At 41.3% G+C, this 24,404-nt stretch overlaps 1 pseudogene; it reads right to left on the minus strand.

Moving 5' to 3' along the window:
* The window catches only part of LOC140895942 (dynein axonemal heavy chain 11-like), a 175,709-nt pseudogene that overhangs the window by 23,147 nt on the left and 128,158 nt on the right, over positions 1 to 24,404 (minus strand).

Below are 24,404 nucleotides of genomic sequence, written 5' to 3' on the forward strand. Positions count from 1 at the left end.
GGCATTAGAAATTCAAAGGGACTCAGCCGAAAATTGTTTTACATGCAGCACTCCCAATAAGGCAATGGAGTTTTGAGTGCGGACATTGCAGGATTGAGTCGCAAATATTTAATTTCAACCCATTTGTTTCTCACTGCTCAAACATTTTAAAAGAAAGAAAGAAAATAAATCAGTGATCACTTTCCCTCAATGGGTATTGTGAACTGAGAATAGAGAGACGACACAGAAAGTATCCAGCTACTATATATGTCCATAGCAAATGCAGCTGCTTGTATCATGCTAGAACATCTGCAGGAACATGACATTCACGCAGACTCACACACATTAGCTTTATACAGAGAACAGTTTTGTTATGAAAGCAACATAAATCTATTTTATAATAGCTTTGTCCACCACCTCCCCTTGCTCTCTTAACATAATTTTAACTGAAGAATACTGTCAAACTGGTCAAAATGGGACAAATCCTCAAGTCCGTCATCATTTTTTACTCAGTCCTTAGTAGTCTGAGTGATGTCATGGTAAAAAATGACTAAGGATTTCAGGATTTGGCCCTTTTTGCATTAATAGCCACTATGTAATTGTATCTCTTGAGAAAAGGCATGAAGCTACCAAAAGAATGACAGGCGGAAGATGTCAGTGCCTATGTGAAACAGTTAAACTCATTCCAGGCAGAGCTGATCACATTTTGTAAGAGGCACTGCTAGTCTGTAGAAACTAGGCAACAAGGACCTGCGTTTCTATTCCTCTGCACCTTGCGTAGTCATTTACACCAGTGAAAAGTAAGTGGTAGAAATGTTACCATTCCAACTTTGCACTGCTGTAAATGACAGCACAAGGTCCATAGAAATGGACAATCAGGCCCCCCAATGTGAATTTTTGCAGAGTTAGAGGCAACCCCTTCCCTGGTTCCTTTACAAGTCTCAGCTAAACTCTCTTCCTAAGGATTCACACTCAACCATTTTTAAAAACAAGTGTTCTAAAAGGTTCTTTTAAACTCCAGTCTGTCCCAACAACCTGTTTATAAAGAGTTCTGATGCTTTAGTTTATTTGATGGCTTCTTTTGAAAGAGGCTTTTAATTGAATGTTTGCTATCTACCGCTGTTTCATCAATATAGGCTGCTTCCTGAGGATTTTTACAGGGGAAACTTTGGCACTGATGTATGTTAGTTTAAAGTTATCTAGGAGACGGGTAAAGATGACCTCACAGTAAGACAAATACAAACCTGCAGCTAATGTGCAGATTTGCAATTTACTGGGTTCCTCGGGAACATCTTACTCACAGCCCCCTAAGGAGAGTCCAGGCAGGATGCATCCACACAGGGTAATCAGCTCCAGCCACATTCTCTCATTCTTCCCTCTGACTTCAGGGCTCAGACAAGCCTGATGGAAAAGTAGCCTAGCTGGGGTCACAGCTTTCAGCTCTGTCTAGTCTCACAGCACTTACTGAACCCTCTCCACCTAAGGAAGACCTTCAGAAGTAAGCGTCTCCCTTTTAAAAAGACACTGTCACATGATTAACGTTCCAAGACATTTCTGCAGTTGGTTGTTGATGTTATCTATTCTGAGTTGGCGAAGGGATGGGATAATAGCGTCTCTGTATTCTGATCTGGCTTGAATGCTGATATCCTCAGATTTTTTGGTCAAGTCACTTAATCACCACCTCAGTTTCCCTATCTGTGAAACAGGGGTGAACTACGTATTTTACTACCTAACAAGGATGAACTGAGGATGAATTAATTAGTTTGTAAAGCACTTTGCAGATGAAAAAGAGACGTAAGTGCTACGTATTTATTACTGATATCACATGACATTTCATACTTATGAATGTAATATTTCTCTCTAAACTGCATATGAACCATGACTTTAAAATGCAATGATTTCTAACATTAGCTTCTTGGTTTGCATACTTAGCACTGTTTGCACAAGAGATCCAGTGATGTGCATCAGCATAGCAGAAATTAATATAGAGCTCCAAAATGTGTATGGCATTCATCACTTTCCTGTTACCTTCTTGAGTTCCTCAATTTGCATGAGGTTCATTATGCATCCACTGAAAGGGTTTTCCATACTGGACATATGTTTTTACAGTCAGTTCTGACTACTTAGAGCCAGAGAAAACAGCTCAAGGATTGAATCTGCCTGCCTGCATTTCACTGGAGTAATTCTTGCACTGTTCCCTCCTGTTGTTTTATCTAATCTCCTCAGGTCCTTGGGAGTTAGGTGCCTAGGTGCTTTTTGAAAAACCCACTACCTGCCTATCTGTATCGGTGCCTAAATCCCTTTAAAAATCTGGCCCTTTAGTTTTATGATTGAGCAATGTCAACCAACCAATAACTCAATACAGTGCAATCTCAACATAATTCTAAACCAAACAACGTAGGAAAATATCAGTAAGCATTTGGTTCATAAGAAACGATGAAAAGAGAGGTGCCAAAGAAAAGCTAATTTTCAGTTAACAGTCACATGTGAAATGTAAAACATCGATCTAATTCTCTTCTTCTTACAGCTTTTATTTTGAATTTATAAAAGGATTTCATTGTGATTAAAACATTTTAGAATGATCAGGGTACAAATTATAGAGAGATTCTACTATGCTACATATACATGCAGTTTCACCTATGCAAGTAACTGAGGCTGTTACCCACGGAAAAGAGCTAGTAAAAAGAATCTCTGAAACACACTGAGATCCTCACAGATTAATATGCTGAAAAAAGCGGTGATGCAATAAGTATAATTATGAAAGAAAAACATCTGGTTTTGATCAAAAAGAGCCATTTTCATCTTATCAAAATGATCATTATTGTTGCTGATCTAATTCTTTTCATATTTTACCTTTAGTTCTACTTCTGCTGCTGTGTGTAGTGTTGTTTCCAGCTTTTCAACCAGAAGTGTATCCCAAAGAAATTACTCTTGGCAGCCAAAAGGCGTGCCAGCAATTCATCCTCAAGCATTTTCAACTCAATTTTAAAATAATTTTGCTGCTTTGTGAGTTGAGACTGAAATGAAGATGGCTAGTTTGCAAATCTATATATCAAACAATGTTAACACAGGAAATATTGCATCTCTTTGCTTCAAATACACTGATCTCCTAAACTTTCCTTATAAACCTAGATTTTAGTAATTAAGTTTTGGATTAACATCAAAAGAAAGAAAATGTATAAATTGTGACCTTTTTTCTGATTATTATTAAACAGATTTAAATCAGAAAAATTAGCTAATTACTGGCTATAGATTCCATCCTAATAAATGTGAGTTGAACATCCAGATTTATGTCTGACCATATCTTGCAATTATTTCTGTGTGCACCACACACTAGTCATGTCATCCTCTTTCAGGCCAAAACATGCACAAGAGAGAAGAACTCACACACAACATTAATAGCTTCAAAGCCAGGGAAAACCTGAGGCATTATCTCCTTGGTTTAAAGGGGTCGTAGCTAAGCAGACCTAGCCTGGCATGTGGCTTACGAGTACAGACCCTTTATGATTTGCAAAGAATCATGGCCCTAAATGTCAGTCTGAGGGAATTCATGTGGCATGCCTGCCCCACCAACAGCTGCAGAAGCAGCTTGGTGACCTAGCTGGCATTGGTCCTTGGTCTCCAGTTGCAACTTTGCAGTGAGTACAAACTGTAGATTGGGAACACTAACTTCTCAGCACTTATCTGTGACAAATCTGTGGGGTTCTGAAAGGATTATGCTATCTACAGGAAGTTCCCCAGGCCCCTTCCGTGGTCTGATATCTCCAACTCCCAGCCAGCAGAATCCCACACTTGTTGCGGAGAAGTTGCTGGGGAAGGAGTTGTGCAGGCTGTGCTCATAGGTTCTGCCTTGGCATTTTTCATGACCCAGTTCACAAGAGCCATTCGATGCGTTCATTACTTGTTACATTGCTTTATTCCTTTCTCCATTATTTCTCAATTATCAAAGTGTGGCTTCCTCAGTGAGGATTCTGTGCATGCCAATGCCAAAGTACTAACACAGTTATCGTCAGTTATTCTAGAGTAAAAAATGGATGCCACAATTTTTATGAGTATAAAATGTGTATTTGTTCCACCTCCAAAAAATCCTTTTTAATGAGACCAAGCATAAAATATTTCAGTTCAAAAGGAGCATTCCAAGATAAGCTTATACATGACATATCCATCTCAAACATAACTAGAGTGTTGCCACTACGGTGCTCAATTGGCAGCATTCAGACTTCGTGTGTGTCCACACCATTGGGCGGGAAGCTTTAGGGCAACATTTTCAAAAGTGTCCAAGTCACTTAGCAGCTCAAGTCCCATTTTCAAAAGTGACTTGGACATTTAGGACCTAAGGCTTATTTAAAGTCAGTGGAACTTAGGGTATGTCTACAATATGAAATTAGGTTGATTTTATAGACGTCAACCTTTAGAAAGAGATTTTATAAAGTCGATTGTGTATGTCCCCACTAAGCGCATTAAGTCGGCAGAGTGCGTCCTCAATACATGGCTAGCATCGACAGTCCCCACAGGCTCCACTGCCCATTGGAATTCTGGGTTAAGCTCCCAATGCCTGATGGGGCAAAAACATTGGTTTTGGGTACATGTCGTCTGTCTCCCCTCCCTCCCTCCGTGAAAGCAATGGCAGACAATTGTTTCACGCCTTTTTTCCTGGGTTACCCATGCAGACGCCATAGCACGGCAAGCATGGAGCCAGCTCAGCTCACCGTTGTGAGCATTGTAAACACCTCACGCATTATCCTGCAGTATGCGCAGAACCTGGGTAGGAGCCATAAGCACAAGGATGATTGTGAGGAGGACACAGATGTTCCTGAAAGCATGGGATGTGGCATTTGGGACATCATGGCTGAAGTGGGATAAGTTGATACAGTGGAACGCTGATTCTGGGCCCGGACAACAAGCACAGACTTGTAGGATGGCATAGTGTTGCAGGTATAGGATGATTCCCAGTGGTTGCAAAACTTTTGCATGCGTAAGGCCACTTTCATGGAACTTTGTGACTTGCTTTCCCCTGCCCTGAAGTGCAGGAATACCAAGATGAGAGCTGCCTTGACAGTTGAGAAGTGAGTGGCAATAGCCCTGTGGAAGCTTGCAATGCCTGACTGCTACCAGTCAGTTGGGAATCAATTTGGAGTGGACAAATCTACTGTGGGGGCTTCTGTGATTCAAGTAGCCAATGCAATCAGTGACCTTCTGCTAGCAAGGGTAGTGACTCTGGGAAATGTGCAGGTCATAGTGGATGGCTTTGCTGCAATGGGGTTCCCTAACTGTGGTGGGGTGATAGACGGAAGGCATATCCCTATCTTGGCACTGGACCAACTTGCCAATCAGTACCTAAACTGCAAGGGGTACTTCTCAATGGTGCTACAAGCACTGGTGGATCACAAGGGACATTTCACCAACATCAACATGGGATGGCCGGGAAAGGTGCATGATGCTCGCATCTTTAGGAACTCCAGGCTGTTAAAGCAGCTGCAAGAAGGGACTTACTTCCCAGACCAGAAAATTACCATTGCGGATGTTGAAATGCCAATAGTTATCCTTGGGGACCCAGCCTACCCCTTGCTCCCATGGCTCATGAAGCCTTACACAGGCAGCCTGGACAGTAGTAAGGGGCAGTTCAACTATAGGTTGAGCAAGTGCAGAATGGTGGTAGAATGTGCCTTTGGATGTTTAAAAGCTCGCTGGCGCTGTTTGTTGACTAGGTTAGACCTCAGCGCAACCAATATTCCCATTGTTATTGCTGCTTGCTGTGTGCTCCATAATATCTGTGAGAGTAAGGGGGAGACATTTATGGCAGGTTGGGAGTTGAGGCAAACCGCCTGGTGGCCGATTTTGAGCAGCCAGACACCAGGGCGATTAGAAGAACACAGCTAGGCGCACTGCGCATCAGAGAGGCTTTGAAAACCAGTTTTATGACTGGCCAGGCTATGGTGTGACAGTTGTGTGTGTTTCTCCTTGATGCAAACCCACCCCCTTTGTTGATTTTAATTCCCTGTAAGCCAACCACCCTCCCTGCTTTGATCACAGCTGGCAAAGGAAATAAAGTCTCTATTGTTTTGAAACCATGCATTCTTTCTTTATTAATTAAAAAAAAAAGTGAGATAACTGACTAGGTTATGTGGGTGGGGTTGGGGAGGAGGGAAGGACAATTATAATCGGGCCCACTGAGCACAAAAGTTCACCAGCATGCCTGCTGGGCTATATATATTAGTATGACAAGTACAAATCTATTGATGAAAGTGAAAAAGTTTGTTGTGCTGGTCCCTCCAGCAAGTGGAGATGTCATTCTAAAGAGCAATAACTAACATGAGAAATGTTACAGTAATGCACATACACACCTTGAAGGGTTCTAAGTCTGGTGTTCCCAAATTGACAACGTGTGCCAACAACTGATCTTCTAAATCAGCTTGAGTAACAGTGAAATTGATTAAAGTGTTCTGGGCCTGGCTTTCTCGTTTGTAATGGGGATTTGCAAACTGTGTGTGGTGGATCAGCCAGAATTTAGGGTGAAACTTACATTCCTTATCCCCTACTCTGATATAACTGTATGCAGGTGGGGAGAGTGGAGGTGAAGGAAAGGAACATGACAGCAGGAAATAATTGTACTTCTGAAGAAATAAAATGTGAGTGAGAGGGAAAGTAGCTTGACTGAAAAGTGAATGGGATGCCTGGCTCAGTTATTCAACAAGACCGAAAGAGACTTGTAGCGTGTATTGGAACAGAAAGTGTGCATTTCAAAAGTCATTCACATTCAGAATTGCAACCAAAATATAATTAGTAGCAGTAACTTTGTGAGTCTCAAAATACCAGGAAATCCCTTCTTGAATCAAATGCCTCCCGAGGGAGTGAGAAATTAAAGCTGCCTTTCCACTCTGAGCTGCTGCACACCAGTATCAGTAGTCAGCATAAGGAGGATTCTGCATGTAGTTGCCCTGTGGGAGTGTCATGAAAAAACACCCTCCTGAGTGCAGCCAGTTTCAGTGCTGTAAAGCGCCAGTGTAGACAGTGCCCCAGCGTTGGGAGCTGCACCCCTCGTGGAGGTGGTTTTTTTAAAGAGCGGGAGAGCTCTGCCGCGACCACCCAAGCCACGTTAAAGCCCTGACATGGCAGCGCTTTAGCATTCCCAGTGTAGACTAGCCTTTAGGAAGGCTGCTCTCAACAGGTAGACAATCTGAGAAGTAAGATTTAAAGTTAGGTGGGGAAATTAAGATAACAAGAGAAAAAAGGTGAAAGGATCAGGACAGGAATGTGGGGATTGTGATGACTCCACTTTGTTCCTCAATTTGACCTGTTTGATTAGGGCTCTCACAGCTGCTGTAATTAGAACTAAATTTCAAGAGTCAGGAATTCATTACTGTGGCTCACTAACTACTTTCTCCCAGTATGATTAAAGAGTAGAGAAAAGGAACTGAAAGAATTTTATGCTATTCCATTAATAGTTCTCTCTTGCCTAAATTGTAGGTAAGAGCTGCATTATGGCAACTTTCCCAGGGTTGCATGATTTAAAGAGATTAGACAAGCCGGGTAACGTAACAAGCTAGCGTGCATGATCCCTATAGTCAGAAACAATCTTGGGCAATAGAGGGAATGACCATGAGAGATGGGATATTCTCATTCTCCGGCAGGGCCATGGGATGGAAGGGAGAATCCCTGGTAGTTGCACAAAGGGATGTAGGTGCAGCTAAACCAGAGGGAGGGAAAGGGTTCAGGATTATAATGGGGAGGAGGGGGAAATGCCACTAGACTAAAAGGGGAGTGAATAGCTGAGAAACCCACTCATATTAGCATGTCTCTATCTCAGACAGGTGGGTACATGACTTGAATGGAAGGGGAGATAGCTCCCTATGTCAAAATAGTGAAATAAAGAAATCAGGTTAATAAAGTGGAGGATATGGATCCCTTCCAGCCACTCCTCCTCTTGGGGAGAGGAGCATTACTAAATGTAGCCTATTTTTGACCCATGCGGCAGCACACAGGTTGGTATAACCCCTCCGGTGCTACAGTAGGGAATTGAGGAAGATTCCATGGTGTGGTGGGGAACACTACTCATCTGGGTCTCACAAGGTCCCTGGGTAGTACAGCCAGGACTGTGCAGATAGAACCCTGGCCCAAACTTTAGTTTTCCCCTGTCAGGTGTGCCTGGGTGTAAAGCCACACACGGAAGGGTTAAGCAGCTGGAAGATGCAGCTGGGCCCAACAGTTCAGGGGCCTTGCAGTACCCAGATGGTAGCATACCCAATCACACATGTGCTAGAGAACTTTGATGAAAAGATACATTAAATATAGATAACCATAAGTGGAGAGATGGCTGATGACATGATAGCAAACTGATTTACCTTCCTTTCTTTAGCATATGCCCTCCAAGTAGTTGGTTAAGTACAGGATCAATGGTTACGTCAGTTCTCTATCAAAACAGGATCTCCAGCAACAACTACCTGCTGTATAATATCAACATACCTGTAAAAATCCACAGGGGTCGGGGGAGACATGGACACAATGCTGAAGATGCTAATAGACAGCTCAGTTCGTTATTTCACTGGATACTTTGATATGCTTACAGTAAGAAAACAGTTTAGTAGAGTTTTTAATGCTTCCTGGGATATAAAGAAAACAGTTCAGGATAAAATTAGCCCCCGCACCACTTTAGAAGCTCAACAAATAAATGTTTCTATTCCTACTAATTTCTGGTAGCTGCCAACTAGCTTTTATCCTGCCTGACTCAAATGGACGACTTTCAAATCTGAGCCATATCTGCTTTTTATCCATTTGATCCCCCTGGAGCAGGGGGTCAATCAATAGAGGCCAATGTTCATCGTTTGTAAGAATAGTGGCATTTTGTGTGGACGTGTATCGCTGGGCAAGCCTTCATTGTTCCATTTAGCAATTGTTGCATCATCCGTCAGCATGGAGATTGGAGCAAGACCTTCTGTCATTGGAATGGGGACCTAAAGTAATAAAGGTTAACTTTTAAATTGCTAGTTTCAATGGCTTGTGTGTGACAATATCTTTTCACACATATTTGTAATGCATGTAAAGAAAAAACTGCATCAACAGGAAAAAAATGCAGCATGCTTCTTAACTTTGTACGAATCAACACATGAATGTAAGAACTTGGGTTATAATTTTAAACAGTCAAAAGACAGGGAATACACAAATTAAGATTTTCATAGTGATCTCAACTCTCCAGTGCTGCACATATGGAAAACAATTTGACTGTCTGTGTAACATTCATTGAAGTATTTTAGAGTTATACATACAAGGGCAGAAGAGTAGTCACTTATATTAAACCTTTAGCTGTATAATCAGTACCTGGTGGGCCAATTTCCACTCTCAGCTCCGCTGTCTCACAGCTATAAGAAATCCTGTGTCTTCAAATACGTTACTGCAGGCTTAAGGTGGTATAACAGAGCAGAATTTAGCTCTCCACATGCCACATGGGCACGTTATGATGAAGACCTCTGCTTTTTGTACATCCTGACTGTAGAGGGTTTAAAATTATGGCCTGAACATTATTACATTAATATAAATGTGTATATTTTATTCCCATGTTTTTTTTTTAAAAAAGGGAGATTCAGGCCCAAATTTTGCCCTGTATTAGCACAAAGTTGATCTAACACTGGCTTAACCAGCCCATAGAGGAGACGTAATCAATTATTTTTTGTCAAGGTCTAAATTTCTTGGTCAAGGTCCAGACTCCAAAGAAAATAATACAAAAATAAAATTAAGAATAAGAATAAGAGAATAAAAAGATTTTGTGGTCTGTCCAAAAGCGTCTGGTGGTCCAGATTTGGTCCACAGTCTGCCTATTGATTACCCTTGCCCCAGAGGATTCCTCCAGTGTGAGGGAATCCGTGGGTAGCACAGAGCTACTTTACTGTTCCTTTGGCACCCACTATTCCACCCATTGTTGCAAAGAGTATATCTGGGGAAATGGAGGAATGGTTCTTTATACACTGAAAGTCCTTCATTGCTAGGATGGTCCCTTGATGTTCTTGGGAGCCTGAATAATAATTTAGAGTAGCCCCCAGACTGCTCTAATTTACTGAGGCCAGCCTGGCATCCAGACAGCCCCAGACAGCAGTCTAAGGCCAACTTTGCACTCTCCTGAGTTGTGCCTAGCACTCTCTCTGGTCAAAGCACATGATTCACAAAACCCTAATTACTATACTGCTTTCACTGTGAGCTTCCACATTTTCACAGACAAAAGCTACTGTATGGAACTCCACAGTGAAATTGCAGCACAAAACACTGGTATTATGTAATTATAATATTTTATAATATCTTAAATAAGCTTATTACTTTAAACTTACGCTAAGGGATTCATAATAGAAACATCTCAAACAAATTAGTTAATCATATAAAACACTATATGTAACTTTTTATTTCACTCTTTCTTTCTCATTCTTTGTAATTAGCTTGGAGACTGGCCCTCAGTCAAAACTAGCCACCTGGAAAGTTTCAGCTTGTAACATTTAGCTTTTTGTGAGTCATAAATGTGCAAAAAAGACTTTTTTACAATAGAAAAAACACCTTTTTTCCCCATCCTTGCATAATTCAATACCAATGAATGGTTTTTATTCAGGCTTGCAAAAAAAAAAAAATCACATTTCAACTGAAACCAAGCATGAAAAATTTCAGATGTAAAGGAAATTTTCATCTGAAGGAAAGTTATGCGCATGAGACAACAGCAGGTTCAGATGGACGTCTCAATGCAACCTTAACTATAGCATTCACCATGAAGCCAGTGTTATAACTGAACACTAAATCTTGCTCTGTGCTGCACTGGTGCACAGTGGAGGGACGAGAATAGAGTATTAACAGCCTGTCCCCTCATGCAAGCAGCAGGGAAGCTTCTCTCCACAGCACTCAGCAGAATACTGGCCGGACCTGACAATTGCCCTGGGTTGCAAATCATTTCCCCAAGGTCTGTGGGTTAGTCTGCATGTCTAGCCCATATCAGCTAGTGAATATGTTTCAGACAACAGCAAGCACTAGCCAGCGACCTCATTTGCTCTTGTTCAGGAGTGCACTTCGTTGATTTATTATTTCCAAATGTACCTTCCTATACAATGAGATATTTGCAGAAAGTAGAGTTAAGCTACATGGTGAGTCAACAGCTAAAAAAGGAAATACAGCAGATGTTGGATTTTTTTGATTAATTGTACTTTTAAAAAAATAAACAGTATGAGCACTTCAATTACGAAGGCGTGTGCAAGTCTTGACTTAGCCTCTAGTTTGCCAAGTAAGGCATCCACAGGTTTTGAACTAGCCAATATCTCTTTGCAAATGAACCAGCATAAGAAATAAAAGCTGCAGGTAGGAGCATATCTCCACACAGAATTTGCTCTTGTTCACGATCCTGAGGGACTGACTGAACCCATCTGACATCTTTGGACTAGAATACAAGGATGAAAGAGCCTTGTTAATTAATTGTTTACAAACAAATTGCTGAAAGGAAGTCCTCATTGTTCTGGGAGCATGTGGGGTTACTCACACGTGTTAGAAACAAGACAAATAGTTTGGAGTTTGCACATAGCAAGCCTCAAACAATTCTGTTGCACAAAATATCCTGTGTTCAACATTATGTTGATCTCAAAAGCAGGTTGCTTTTGGCGGGGGGGGGGGCACGATCCAGTCAATAGCATAGTAGTAGAGGGATAGCTATGCAGCATAGATGTAAGACTTTCTAGGGAAGGGCTTAAAGCTTCATCTTGAGTCTGGTTGGCTTTGGGGATTGGTAATATCTCTGATATCCAGATGACTTGTGAAAAATCAACTCAGGGCATTAGTGGTGGAAAAGTTGTTGAAAATGGCTGTTTGGTGATTTATATGGAATGAGTTGGTGGCCTCAGTTCTGTGATTAGCAGGCAGATGACCACAGCATTATTGGCACCAATCAGAGGCCAAAGACGGAATGGATACAGAGACAGAACTAACTTTTCGGCCCTAGAGATGATCTTGTGTGTCAGGGCTCAGGGACTCTGGTGGAGTGGCAGGGGAAACTTACACTGCCATTGGCTGTTTCAGGACTTGATCTTGCATTCAGTAAAGTCAATAAGAGACTTGCTATTGACTTCAACTGGTGCACAATTGATCCCGTGTTCCTTTTCCTGTGGCTAGACAACTTCAGCTTCCAAGACTGTGCATTCAGTACTTTCCACCAGGAATTAGAAGAGAAAACACAAGCACTGGTTATTTGTTAGTATACTAATGATTTTCAGGATGAAATTCCATTTAGTCTAAAAAAAACCAGTACACATATTAACGTAATAGAAAGATCCACTTATGTAGCACTTATGTAGCACTTGCTCAAAGGGAGTTTTGGGAAAGATTACCTTTCTAGTCTTTGCCAGGTCAATGTGCAACTATGACTGCAGCAAGGGCTTTGGCATAAAGCTAATAAAATAATATGTTCTCAGCAAAAATTAAGATGAAAAGAAATCAATCCTCTTGCTCTCTAGGGATATGGTCTAAGAGTATTCACTTCATACAGGCCACGCAACAACCATCCAAAGGTAACAGCTTTGGGTCATTACTGACCTTGATTGAATTTGATACAATTATGTACAGGTGATAGACTCAGTATCCCACCACCAACCCCTTGAGCTATCCAGTCTCTTCAGTGAACTGTTGCTTTGAGAGGTGCCTGGTGAAGGACTTGCCATTAAAATTCACCTGACTGTCATCTTCATCTAGTGAACAACTCACTTTTTCTTTCCTTTTCTCTCCATCTCCTCCTTTAGATTATATTCCATTATACGCCTCCCCTTTTCATCTCTCTGTTGCTATTCCAGTGCTTGTCAACCACAGCAGGGGGTCATGGTGGAACCAAACAATATGAGACATTAGGGGGAAGAAAATAATATCTGATGCTCCAGAATAACCATTTATTGCAATAATTTTGAAAGGTCTGCTGTATTAGATCCTTTATTATTCTGTATTATGTATGTGGTTTAATTTTAGAGGCATTAGTTTCTCACTAAAATATACTATACTTTCAATTCAATTGGGATGTTAACATTTTAAATTATTTGATTTTGCTTCTTTAAACAGGAACAGTGGGCCTTTTGCATTCTCCTTCAGGCAATCAATCCTTCTAGAAATGCTGTGCTTTATTTTAAGTTCTGCCAGAGAGACTGAGCAATATAAATTTATGTAATAACAAATAGATCTTTTATTTTTGAAGGTCCACATATTTGGTTATCTAAGTCAGCTTCAAACGACTGGCTCAAATTGCACAACACCCATAATGCCAGTAAACTATAGCAAGAGATTCCCCAAATGAATTTTAACATGGAATAAAATATCTGAAAAAAATATATAAGGTAAAAATCTAGATGGGTGATGAATGAAAAATCCATCAGTGAATATGGATTCCCCTGAGCCAAACTGAATCAATAGACAGTATGGATTTTTGATAATTCATGGGTTTGCCATTATTTTTTCTCTCTCAAATAATACCCACTGACTGCACATCTCAGAGAGCTAATTAGAAAATTATCATATTACTTAACTAAGTAGCCCAAACTATTATTCTGTATGTACCCCAAGCAAGGGCAGTATCATTAGCACTGTTTAATTGTTGCAAATAAAGCGATTGCATCTTATTAAATCATCGTCATGGTCAATACCTAAGATTCACTAGATCCATTCTTTTAATGTTCTTGGATATGTTAGTTACTAGGTAATCTTACAGTTAATATATACCACAGTGAAGCAAAATATAAGAAAATGTAAAGGTCAAAAACATGCTTCTATTATGAAAAAAATGAATGATAATGACATAATTTTTTCAGCTCATCAGGTTCTTTGCTAAGTGCCTCTGTTATTGCCAGATCAGTAGTGTATAACAAAGAAATGCTTTCTGTAGGCTGCTTCATTAGCCTGCCCTGTAGGACCTCACCTCCAGACCTTTCACTAATCTGTTGGCCAGCTCAATAGTCTTGTTAGTTCTATTCACTTCTTCCTGGCAGCGGATTTTCTCAGCTGTAGCTCTGAAAGGCAGTGGTTAAGGCAGCCAGGTTTGTGTCTAGTGCCTTCAAATAAAAACAGTAAGAAACAACTTTGGCCATTGTAAGACCAAGTAAAAATATTTCTGCTGTCTTATTTTATATTTCTGAAAGTTAAATTATGCACTGTGAGAAAGATGTAAACATGACTGCTCTTAGCATCCTTTCCCAAGTCACACCATCAGATGGTACAGTTGGAAAGCAGTAGGAAAAAAATGTGGCAGTTCTTGTAATTTTTGCTATTTGTTCAGAACAGCATTAAAAAAAGAAACGACAGATTTGCTCTCATAAGAGGGAAAGAAGACTGACCATTTTTCAGAAAGGTATCTCAAATTTAGCAAGCTTTAATACCATGTATTTCTTATAAGATGGCATACTTTATAGGAGGTGTCAAAAACACTCTGCAGAGAGTTCCATTTGGAAACTAAAGAGAACAGACAGGTTTAATGAGGAGGGGTAAAAATTTGCTAAACAGCATACACGACAAAGTTAGCTTGACATAAGTCACCTTGCGTCAACCTATTAGCGTAGGTGTCTATGCTCAAATTTGTCTTTGGCTGACATAAGCGCCCAGTTATAGTGACACAATAAGCAGCTCTCCCTTGTGTGCAACTGCCCAACCCACCATGGAACTCCACGTACTAGATGCATTCCCGCTTGGGGTAGACAGGAAGCATCGGATCCCCTGGGCCTGTGGGGAGAAGAGACTGTGCAGATGTAGCACAGACCAGCCATAGAAATATGGACAGCTACGCACAGACTGCATGGGGGATGCAGGTAAAGGGATAAGATAGGGATCAGCAGCAGTGCCGTGTGAAATCAACATCGGGGGAGGGCTCCAGCCATGCCATGAGCCAGGACCATTTCACATATGTTTACACAGCTCACGGACACGAGCCTTGCAGCCAGGCTGATGGTCTTGTGGGTAGTGGGACACAAGCTAACATTCTAAAAATCACTGTGCAGACAACACTTTGAAGTTGTGGCTCAGGCTGGACTGTGGGCTGTGAAGCCTAGGGATGGGGTGGCGGGAGCTTCAGAGCCCGAGCCACAACTTTCAAGAGTTGCCTACATATCTATTTTTAGAGCACTAACAGGAGCCCTGCTAACCCAAGTCTATTGATCCAGGCTGGAGGCTTGCTTCCACAGACTGTATAGAGATACCTTTCATGATTCTAGCCGGTGTCACCAGCTGAACACAGACGAGTCCAATGAAGGGGAAGGGACCTCAGGTAAGTGTCGCATGCATGTTTCCTCACAATATTTAAATGTAGAGCTGGCAACTAGCCCATCCACAAGTTAACAAGACACAGATATCAACTTCTTCTTGTTTTACTCATGTGAGAAGAGGTAATCGTACAACAATCAGAGGTAGGGTTGGTATCGGCTTTTCACTCCCCTGTTGGGTTCAGCAGGGAAAAGGGAAGTGGATGTAGAGCAGGTTGCGTATGTACAGTAGAACCTCAGAGTTACAAACACCTCAGGAATGGAAGTCATTCATAGCTCTGAAATGTTTGTAACTCTGAACAAAACATTATGGTTGTTCTTTCAAAAGTTTACAACTGAACACTGACTTAATACAGCTTTGAAACTTTACTATGCAGAAGAAAAATGCTGCTTTTAACCACCTTAATTTAAATGAAACAAGCACTGAAGATTTCAGAGTAACAGACGTGTTAGTCTGTATTCGCAAAAAGAAAAGGAGTACTTGTGGCACCTTAGAGACTAACCAATTTATTAGAGCATAAGCTTTCGTGAGCTACAGCTCACTTCATCAGATGCATATCGTGGAAACTGCAGCAGGCTTTATATATACACAGAGAATATGAAACAATACCTCCTCCCACCCCACTGTCCTGCTGGTAATAGCTTATCTAAAGTGATCATCAGGTGGGCCATTTCCAGCACAAATCCAGGTTTTCTCACTCTCCACCCCCCCACACAAATTCACTCTCCTGCTGGTGATAGCCCATCCAAAGTGACAACTCTTTACACAATGTGCATGACAATCAAGTTGGGCTATTTCCTGCACAAATCCAGGTTTTCTCACATCCCCCCCACCCCCATACACACACAAACTCACTCTCCTGCTGGTAATAGCTCATCCAAACTGACCACTCTTCAAGTTTAAATCCAAGTTAAACCAGAACATCTGGGGGAGGGGGGGGTAGGAAAAAACAAGAGGAAACAGGCTACCTTGCATAATGACTTAGCCACTCCCAGTCTCTATTTAAGCCTAAATTAATAGTATCCAATTTGCAAATGAATTCCAATTCAGCAGTTTCTCGCTGGAGTCTGGATTTGAAACTGCATGAAAAAACTTGTACAGATACAGACAGACATCATCTTCCTTTCCAAATGCAAACAGATGGACATCGTACCAAAAGGACTGAAGGTAAAAAATCCATTACAATGGATATCGATACAAATATGCACAAACTTCAGTGGCTGGATGCCGCTGTAACTTGTGTCAATCAAAGTTTGTAGTTGTAGCCATGGCCTTAATAAATAAATAAATTGTCAATGGGATTTAGGCTCCTAAGTCCCCAAGTCACTTTTGAAAAGTGGCTTACTTGGGTGCTTTTGAACATTCTGCCTAAGATTTGGAAAGAGGAAGTAACTTGGGTCATGATCCAGCAATGCACTTAAACACGCTCTCAACTGTATGCATGAATAGACCTGTTGGATCAGAGCCTCTGTTGTTCCCAGAGGAAGGAGTGGGAGAGAGAGAGTTCAGCACAGATGGTTGGGCGTGCACACTAGTGAAAGCATGATTTCCAACTCAGGAGCGTTACATCAAAGGAACACAAATGACTCCAAGAGGAGAAGTGTAGAATGACTTGGCTAGTGAATGGTTGATGTGCTATTAATAAATGTGTAGAGAAATTTTGAAAGCCAAAAAGGCAATTCTAAATTGTACCGCAAGGCCCCAGAGCCAGTGAAGCACTTAAACAGAAGTGAAATTTGGAACATGTGCATACTCCCGTTGGCTGGGATCTGGGATTTAAACCCTAAAAATACTGCAATTGTCCAGTATGAGATTTCATAACTATAACTTGAAGCAGAATTTTGTCTTTTGTAGCTGATGGTTAAATCAGGTGACTTAAGAGCGCCATGTTTCAACCCCAGTTCTGCCACTCACTTGCTCTGTATATCATGGGAAAAATCAAACCCTTCCTGTGCTGTGATTTGCCCTTCTGCAAAATGATGATGATGATAATAGTTAGCTACCTCACTGGGGTGTTGTAAAGCTTCATTCATTAACGGTCACATTGAAATCCCTGTGGCATTATAGGAGGGTAATGTATATAATACAGAACACATGTGGCTGACACAGAAATTGTATTGGCATGAGTTTGGCATGACCAAGTGAGTTATACAACACAAACATTCCTAACAAGGGCTGTTACATATATTTCAGATAAGGAACAATATAACTTTTATACCATACCACACCACCATATTTAGGGTCAGATCCCCAGGTATATCAAGCAGCACTCAGAGCACAGAGGAGTGAAAGGCTAGGGGTAAAGGTGGTTTTCTGCTACGTTCCTGTCCCCTGCATGGGGCATATTAGCGCAGCCTCAGGTCAGGCAGGATTGCCCAGGCACGTTGGCCCAGCTCCTCTTAGATATTTAGGCATCCAATTCCCATTGAAATCAATGGATGTTAAGTGCCTAACTACCTATTGACCTCTAGCGCCACCTCCTGTACTGGAGAAGCCAAGACACCAGTCCCATACCAGCTAGGCACTCCCCGTGTACTGTAAGAAACCTCAGGCAGCATTACATCCCCTTTGTGCTGCTGGAGGGGCTGAACATATGGCCCTTAGGGTTATGGTATATATTTAACACACTTTTTAAAAATATCAGGGAGCGTTGGAACTTTTTTACTGGAATAATTTTTGCTTCTCTCTGCCCACTGAGTGCAATGAGCCAAACTGTAAATCCCTCAGATGCAGAAATATATGGCTAATTGAATTTTACAGACATCTAAAATCATGATTTTGAAGTTCAATGTCTCTGAACTTTCCAGGGTTAGAAGCAGGAGCAGCATGCCCCCTGGAATAACTGGGTCATTGGTCCGAGGCTCGGTGTGAGACCAAAGTAATTTTTGGCAATTTTGTTTTTAATAAAAGGCAGCTGTCTGAAGGGGGAAAAATAGGCAGACAGTGAAGAGATAGAGAAGAAACCCCTGTCTGTGATTAATCCACGAAAGAAATAGTTCCAGTTCACGTAGGTTAAATAATGACCTGTGGACTGCTGCCAGAGCCAGTGAACCGCTGGTGAGCTGATGAATAAGAGCTGTTTGGGGAACTGGAAGTTGCCTGGGGGCAGTATTAACTTACCTAAGCAATTTTCTCAAGATTTCATCGTATGAAATATTACATGCAAGAAAATGGAACTCGCTTTTAGTTACCACTTTGCCCCGTCCCTCGTTTTCTACTCCTTCCTGTGCCCACACAGACCAGGTAGGTTGTGGCTGAATTCTAGTAAGGAGAGAAGAACAAACTGCAGGTAAATTTAGAAAGCCATGCAGCACTACTTCCTTTTCAATTAAAAGTCCAAGACAGTCAGGGCCCCTGATGTGTTACCTTTCACTTGCCTACCCGCATTTTTAACTATCTGCAAATAATGTACTAAATGGATAAAAGATACGATTTTTTCTTCTTTCCCCTGAGTTACAGATAACAAGACAAGTCCCTTCCCTTACAGTTTGTGCATATCAATGTGATTTAATGTTAAAAAATACTAATAATAAATTGGCCAAATCTCTCTGTCTCTGTATTTTTAAAACATTGCCCTTTTCAAAACAAGAGGAAATTCAGTATAGTTTCAGTGCCACAGTGATCAAACAGTGTCACATCACTATGGCAATTGCTGCCCAGGCCAGGAATACAGATCAGCTTTAATTGTGCAACGCCTTATTGCTGGTGCATGTCAATCAGAACCTATGAATTGAGAAAAATTTGCTCTGTTCATTCTGTTAAATGATGTATCCAATTAAACCTGTTAGAATTCATGATCTTCAGTCAAGGTTAAATGAAAGTAGTTACTCCTGTCAGCTAGGTGATTAAATGCTGCCTACATCAGGCACATTTATGTGCAAAATTAAAATTTTGGTATAAAGCATGAATCTTTATGCATGCCAGTTAATTATCTTGCGGTTCCTCCATTTATTAAATGCCCACTGCATTTCTTCTTAATCATCAACGTCCTTTCAAAACTTATTTCATAGTCCACATTATGCCAAATTTCAATGTTTAAATGAAATGCTTTATCAATGAAAACTTGCTCTTTTGAAGGATTTGGCTGTTGCTACGCTACTAAAGATGGCCATTATTAATAGTTTTTTAACCATTATGCAAAAGATCTAGTTGTGTTGTGTTGTATAATTCTGAGTGACTGTGATAGGAATCCCTTGTGTTGTTGCTGTCGGTCATTGCCTCATTCTCTGTACCTAGCTGGGACTTGTGCTGCATATCAGCCAACTCCAACATACACCAAGACAGTAATATACAGTGCTACAAAATTAGTATAAACCTAACTGCTCTGGGGCCAGTCCTGACTCCCTACCCTCCTATGTGGGAATGGAAGGCCTTGAACACAAATTCAGAGTAGTTTCTCTGTATGGGGGGAGAGAGAGGGAGAGGAGGGGCAGGATCTGGGGAGCCTGAAGGATATCCATAGCCTCTGCATGTCAGATAAGGATTTCTTTCGAAGCAGAGCCAGTGGATCCATCAGCCAAACATCCACACATAAAAGAGAACATACCAGCTATGGGGTCTACACAGCCTAGAGGAGGAGCTCTGCCGCTGCTCCATTTTATGGGGTGGATAGAAGACTTTGCTGTCTCTCCCCGCCCCCCACCCCACCCCACCGCACAGTCTATTTATTCCGGCTGTATGCTCTGTCCAGGATTTGCACAAAGTCATTCACTGTACCTCAAAAGTATTCTTCAAATTAGGAGCAAGAATTATGTATTGTATATTTATTCTTGTAAAGTCCAATAAAGCCAGGCCTTGAATGCTGCATGCAGTGTAGAACCAGGATACAAATGTGTGTAGTGATCAGTCAATACATCTTTAACTAGAAACGTATACAAAAAAAGACTGTGAAATACTCGTTTAAAAAACTACAGCGTGGCACTAACTTTGCTATTACAAGGGACATTTCTTCCTAAGGTCTGAAATATTCTAGGTGGACATTTATTCCTTTTCATTCTGAGACAGTGTTAAGAACCCCTCTTACAAACAATCAAAATTAAAAATCTACTATGCCTCTTCCCTGACTATTAATGAATAATATTTAAATCAGACTGGGAGATAAACTAGTACTATACTAAACTGGTACTAAAAAGAAGCATGCCGCTGTTATTAAAGGTAAATGGCCACAGTAGTTTTCTACTTGTGGAGTATAATAAGTGTAATTTTTATTCACATGTTTAAAAATACAGCTAGATAAAATAAATATTGAGGGTGGCAGAAGGAGTGCCACCAATGTGAAGACTGTTGAAACCAACTTGCCGGTGTGTACAGCTCTATCTTTGACGGTCCTCAGAAATTATGGAATGCTGGTTTGAATCTTAAAGGTGATTGATGTGATTTGATTTATTCAGGATTACACCCAGAAAATACCTGTTCAGAAAGTATTTCCACAGAAGCTTACACAAATGGCAGTGTTCTGTCACTCAACATATATCTCTAGGCATTCAGTAAGTTTCCTACACAAATCTTTTGTGGACTGGAGCCTGTAAGCCAGTCAATTCTCGCTGAACTTTGGCTTCAGCTTTTTTGAGTCCAGCTAAAAACAACGTGTTTGTCTCTTTGAAAAAAATCTCTGAAGCTTCTTGATCCATGCAGCAGCACACTGAAGGGAAACTATCACAATTGTATTTCTGGAGTATCTGAAAAATGGAAAAGGTCACTCCACTGAAGCTGCCTTGGAAAACGCCTGGAGCTCGAAGGAAAGGCTTTCCTTTGCTCTCCCCCTTAAACAGCTAAAGACAAAGCCCTCCTTCCGGTCCCAGGCAGCCGCAAACAAAGGTCCCTCTCCTCTCCCTTAACTGAAAATAATGGATTTTTCTCTCTTGGCAGCCAGGAGAAAAAAACCTCTGCTCCCTCCTCTCTCTGGCAGTTGTTTACAGCCACTCCACACCAAAGTTCAATATTTTTAGGTATCTAAATATAATGCTGTCAGCCACTGTGAATAAAGGAGTATCATCAGGCTTGTAGACAACAGAATCCTCACCAAGCCTTGCAGAGGGTGGTGACAAGCCTCGAAAAGTGAACTGGAAAATAAGCCTTTCACTAGCTTCCCAGAAGGCTGATGCTGAAGCTCCTGGATTTGGCTCAGCCTGTCTAGCACATAAATATTCTTTCTTCTTCCTCCTCCACCCACACTTAGCACTATTCCACTCCTCCAGACATACACAGAGGCTGGGAATTGCAGGCTGTATTCTACAAACCCAGCATGTCCTTTCCATGGTTAACTGTTGCCATGGGCATCAGTATGGATTAGTACTTTAATTGGATATTTCTGCTCAAGTGCTCCCCAGCAGAAGATCTCAACCTTTGTTTGCTGTGTCTCCCTTTGGAGATTCATGTCCTATGCATGCCCCACCCTTTCTCAGAAACTGTATTTCCATGGAGGTCTGGGGCCTAGGATCCCATCCCATTCCTCCCTGGCCCAGGACATGCTCTGGGTGGGAGCCCCAACAGGACCCAGAGCTGAGCTGCACCCTCTGGCCCAGGGACCCCCAGAATCACTCACAGACCTCAGGCTCCTCTAGCCCTGGTACAATCCCCAGCATGCATGAGCGAGAGCCTCTGCAGGTAGAGAGGCAGGAACTGCTTCCCCAGTGGGCACACGCACAGCAGCCTCTGGAGAAGCGAGCGAGATGGAATGTCTCCCCCGCCTCCCAAACAGAGAGAGGCCACTCCCTTCGCTCCTCATCCCTCCTGCCTCCTTGTTCTTCCACAGCAGAAGCCGGGGCAGGAGACTCAGCTAGTGGGAGGCATTCTTATTTTATTGTAACCCTTCTGCCAAGTGGAGTCAACAGCAACCAGGGCCTATATCCAATATCCAGGGTTTCCTTTTCAACAACACAACACAGAACCAGCTCGAGCCCTGCCAGCTGCCGTTCCGCTGGCTGCTCCACGGGCTGCCCTGCCAGTCACTATGCTGCACACAGTCACCTTCTGCTGCCACCTGCTTCTCTATGGTGACCTCTGTAAATCAGCCTCTTGAGGTTCCCCTGCAGCTCTATGTGACTGTCAGCTCCCAGTGGGGAAACTTCACTGTAGGACAGAAACGCTGCTCCACAACAAGTGATTCCAGCTCTAATGATCACTTAACAAAATGAAAAGACTCCTAAAGGAGCCCTACTTAGCTCTGTCTTTGAACAGTGGGGAGGGGCAGGTTAACTTTTGCATGGGGCTCTGAGCTAGAGCCCACACCTCCCGGCAGAGACACCTGTCCCCACCCCTGCTTACTTTCAAAGTGGTCTGCATTTGAGCCCCTGGTTTAGCAGAGTTCATTTCAGTTGAGGGTGACCCCCTCAATCTGGACAGGCTAAGCACAGTTCTAATGCCCTTTACCGATACAATAAAGATAACATTTCACTACCCCTGTATTCAGTTTTAAATTTATTAACGCTAATGTTAAAAAAATTATGTAATACATAGGTTGAGAAAAGAGTGTTGGTACATCTGGGTATAGTCCTTAGATTATCCACAAATACAAAGTTTGTTTTTAAAGTCATATGATACATAGAGTACATAATGAGCAATAACCCAAATTTGGGTGAATAGATTTAACAATACAGTTTAGATATTAGAATCCAAATACTTGGGTATATCACTCATGAAAAGTTGTACAGCGAGTTGGTTGTGGAAAGCAAAATATAACAAATGAGTGGAGACTGTCCCTCACTAATTGAGAATTAGGTAAATTGTCCATTTAGAAAATACGATCCATGAGGAAAGTATTTCAGTTAATTCCCTGACTGATTTGTAACCCAACATTAGCCAAAGTTGATCACTTCGGGCAACACAGCTCTGTCTGCTGGATACCTAGGCGTAGTAGGTGTATTCATGTCAATACAATCTGCTCCTGTAATCTTTCCCCCCTCCCCCCCCAGCCGGGGGAGAGCTCATTCACCCTCTGCTTACATCATCAACAATAATTGGAAGAAACAAGAAAACATTCTTAACCAGTCACCACCTGATAATCTCATCATGCCCCCCTCCCCCAGTTTGAAAACCCACTCTCTACGATAAAAGAGTTGACATGTGGTTTAAAGTGTGATCATTAGGTTTCAGTGTTATCCCACCTCTCTCGGTTCAAGCTGTGTCTCTACAAATTTAAGGAATGCAAACCCAGCATCGATTTATATTTGGAGTAGGGTATTTCACAGGCATAAGGGTTAGGAACTTCTTTAATGGCAGATTAAATTGTGCAGAAACTGAGTGAGACTAGCAGGGAAGAAAAAACAACCACTTAAACACGCTGTGGGTTGTGCATCACAGCTATACATGTACACAGGAATATTTGAATACATATATGTTTATCTGATTTCATATGCTGTTTTATTTCTCAGTCTGATCTACACATATAAAAGCAGTATTTTATAGTAAGGAGAACATCAGATCTATGAATTCCACAAGAAAATCACTATGCAGTTCTTTATATTTCAGTAATTTATGACAAAATCGAGAGAATTTTTGCTTTTAGGATTTGCAGTCACTTTCAGTCAAAACCTCAGTATAGATAGAAGGCTATTAAGCATATTTGTATCTGGTAATTCCATATTCTTTGTTTTAATTTTTGTGTGTGTTTTGCCCCTAAAAACTAAACAGAATTAATCAAGGAATGGAATGGAAGGAATTTTTTTTTTTTTTACTGAATATTATAAATGAATTGAACAAAGATAGCTAGTGTTTGTTATTTTTCTTATCTGTACACATGAATATGTTATATACTCATTTCCATTGCAAATGGTACATCAAAATGATCATAGCAAACTGAAATATGTCGTACATTTCATTATTTAATTTCTTTGAAAGTATCACTCACAAAAATATTCAGTTGTCACTGTTCTTGAACTAAAGCTTTATGGTGCCATGAAAGACCTAAAAGTGCTAATGGTGTCAGTCCAGAATAAAAACAGGCCACAAGCTTTGGAAAATTATTATTTGTATTTAATTAGCTAGAATCCCAATCAAGTTCAGGGCCAGTTGTGCTAGGTGCTGCACAAAACACTTAATCACTTTGCTTGTAGGTTATATTCCTTTCCCTTACTCTTTGTATGGCAGGGGTTAATCCAGATCTCAGAATGGCATTCAAAAATACAGTAGGGGAAAAAAAAAATCTGCTACGGATCATGGATTGGAGTTCTTCATCACAATGT

Source organism: Lepidochelys kempii, chromosome 11 (genome assembly GCF_965140285.1).
Source record: "Lepidochelys kempii isolate rLepKem1 chromosome 11, rLepKem1.hap1, whole genome shotgun sequence".
Lineage (NCBI taxonomy): Eukaryota > Metazoa > Chordata > Testudines > Cheloniidae > Lepidochelys > Lepidochelys kempii.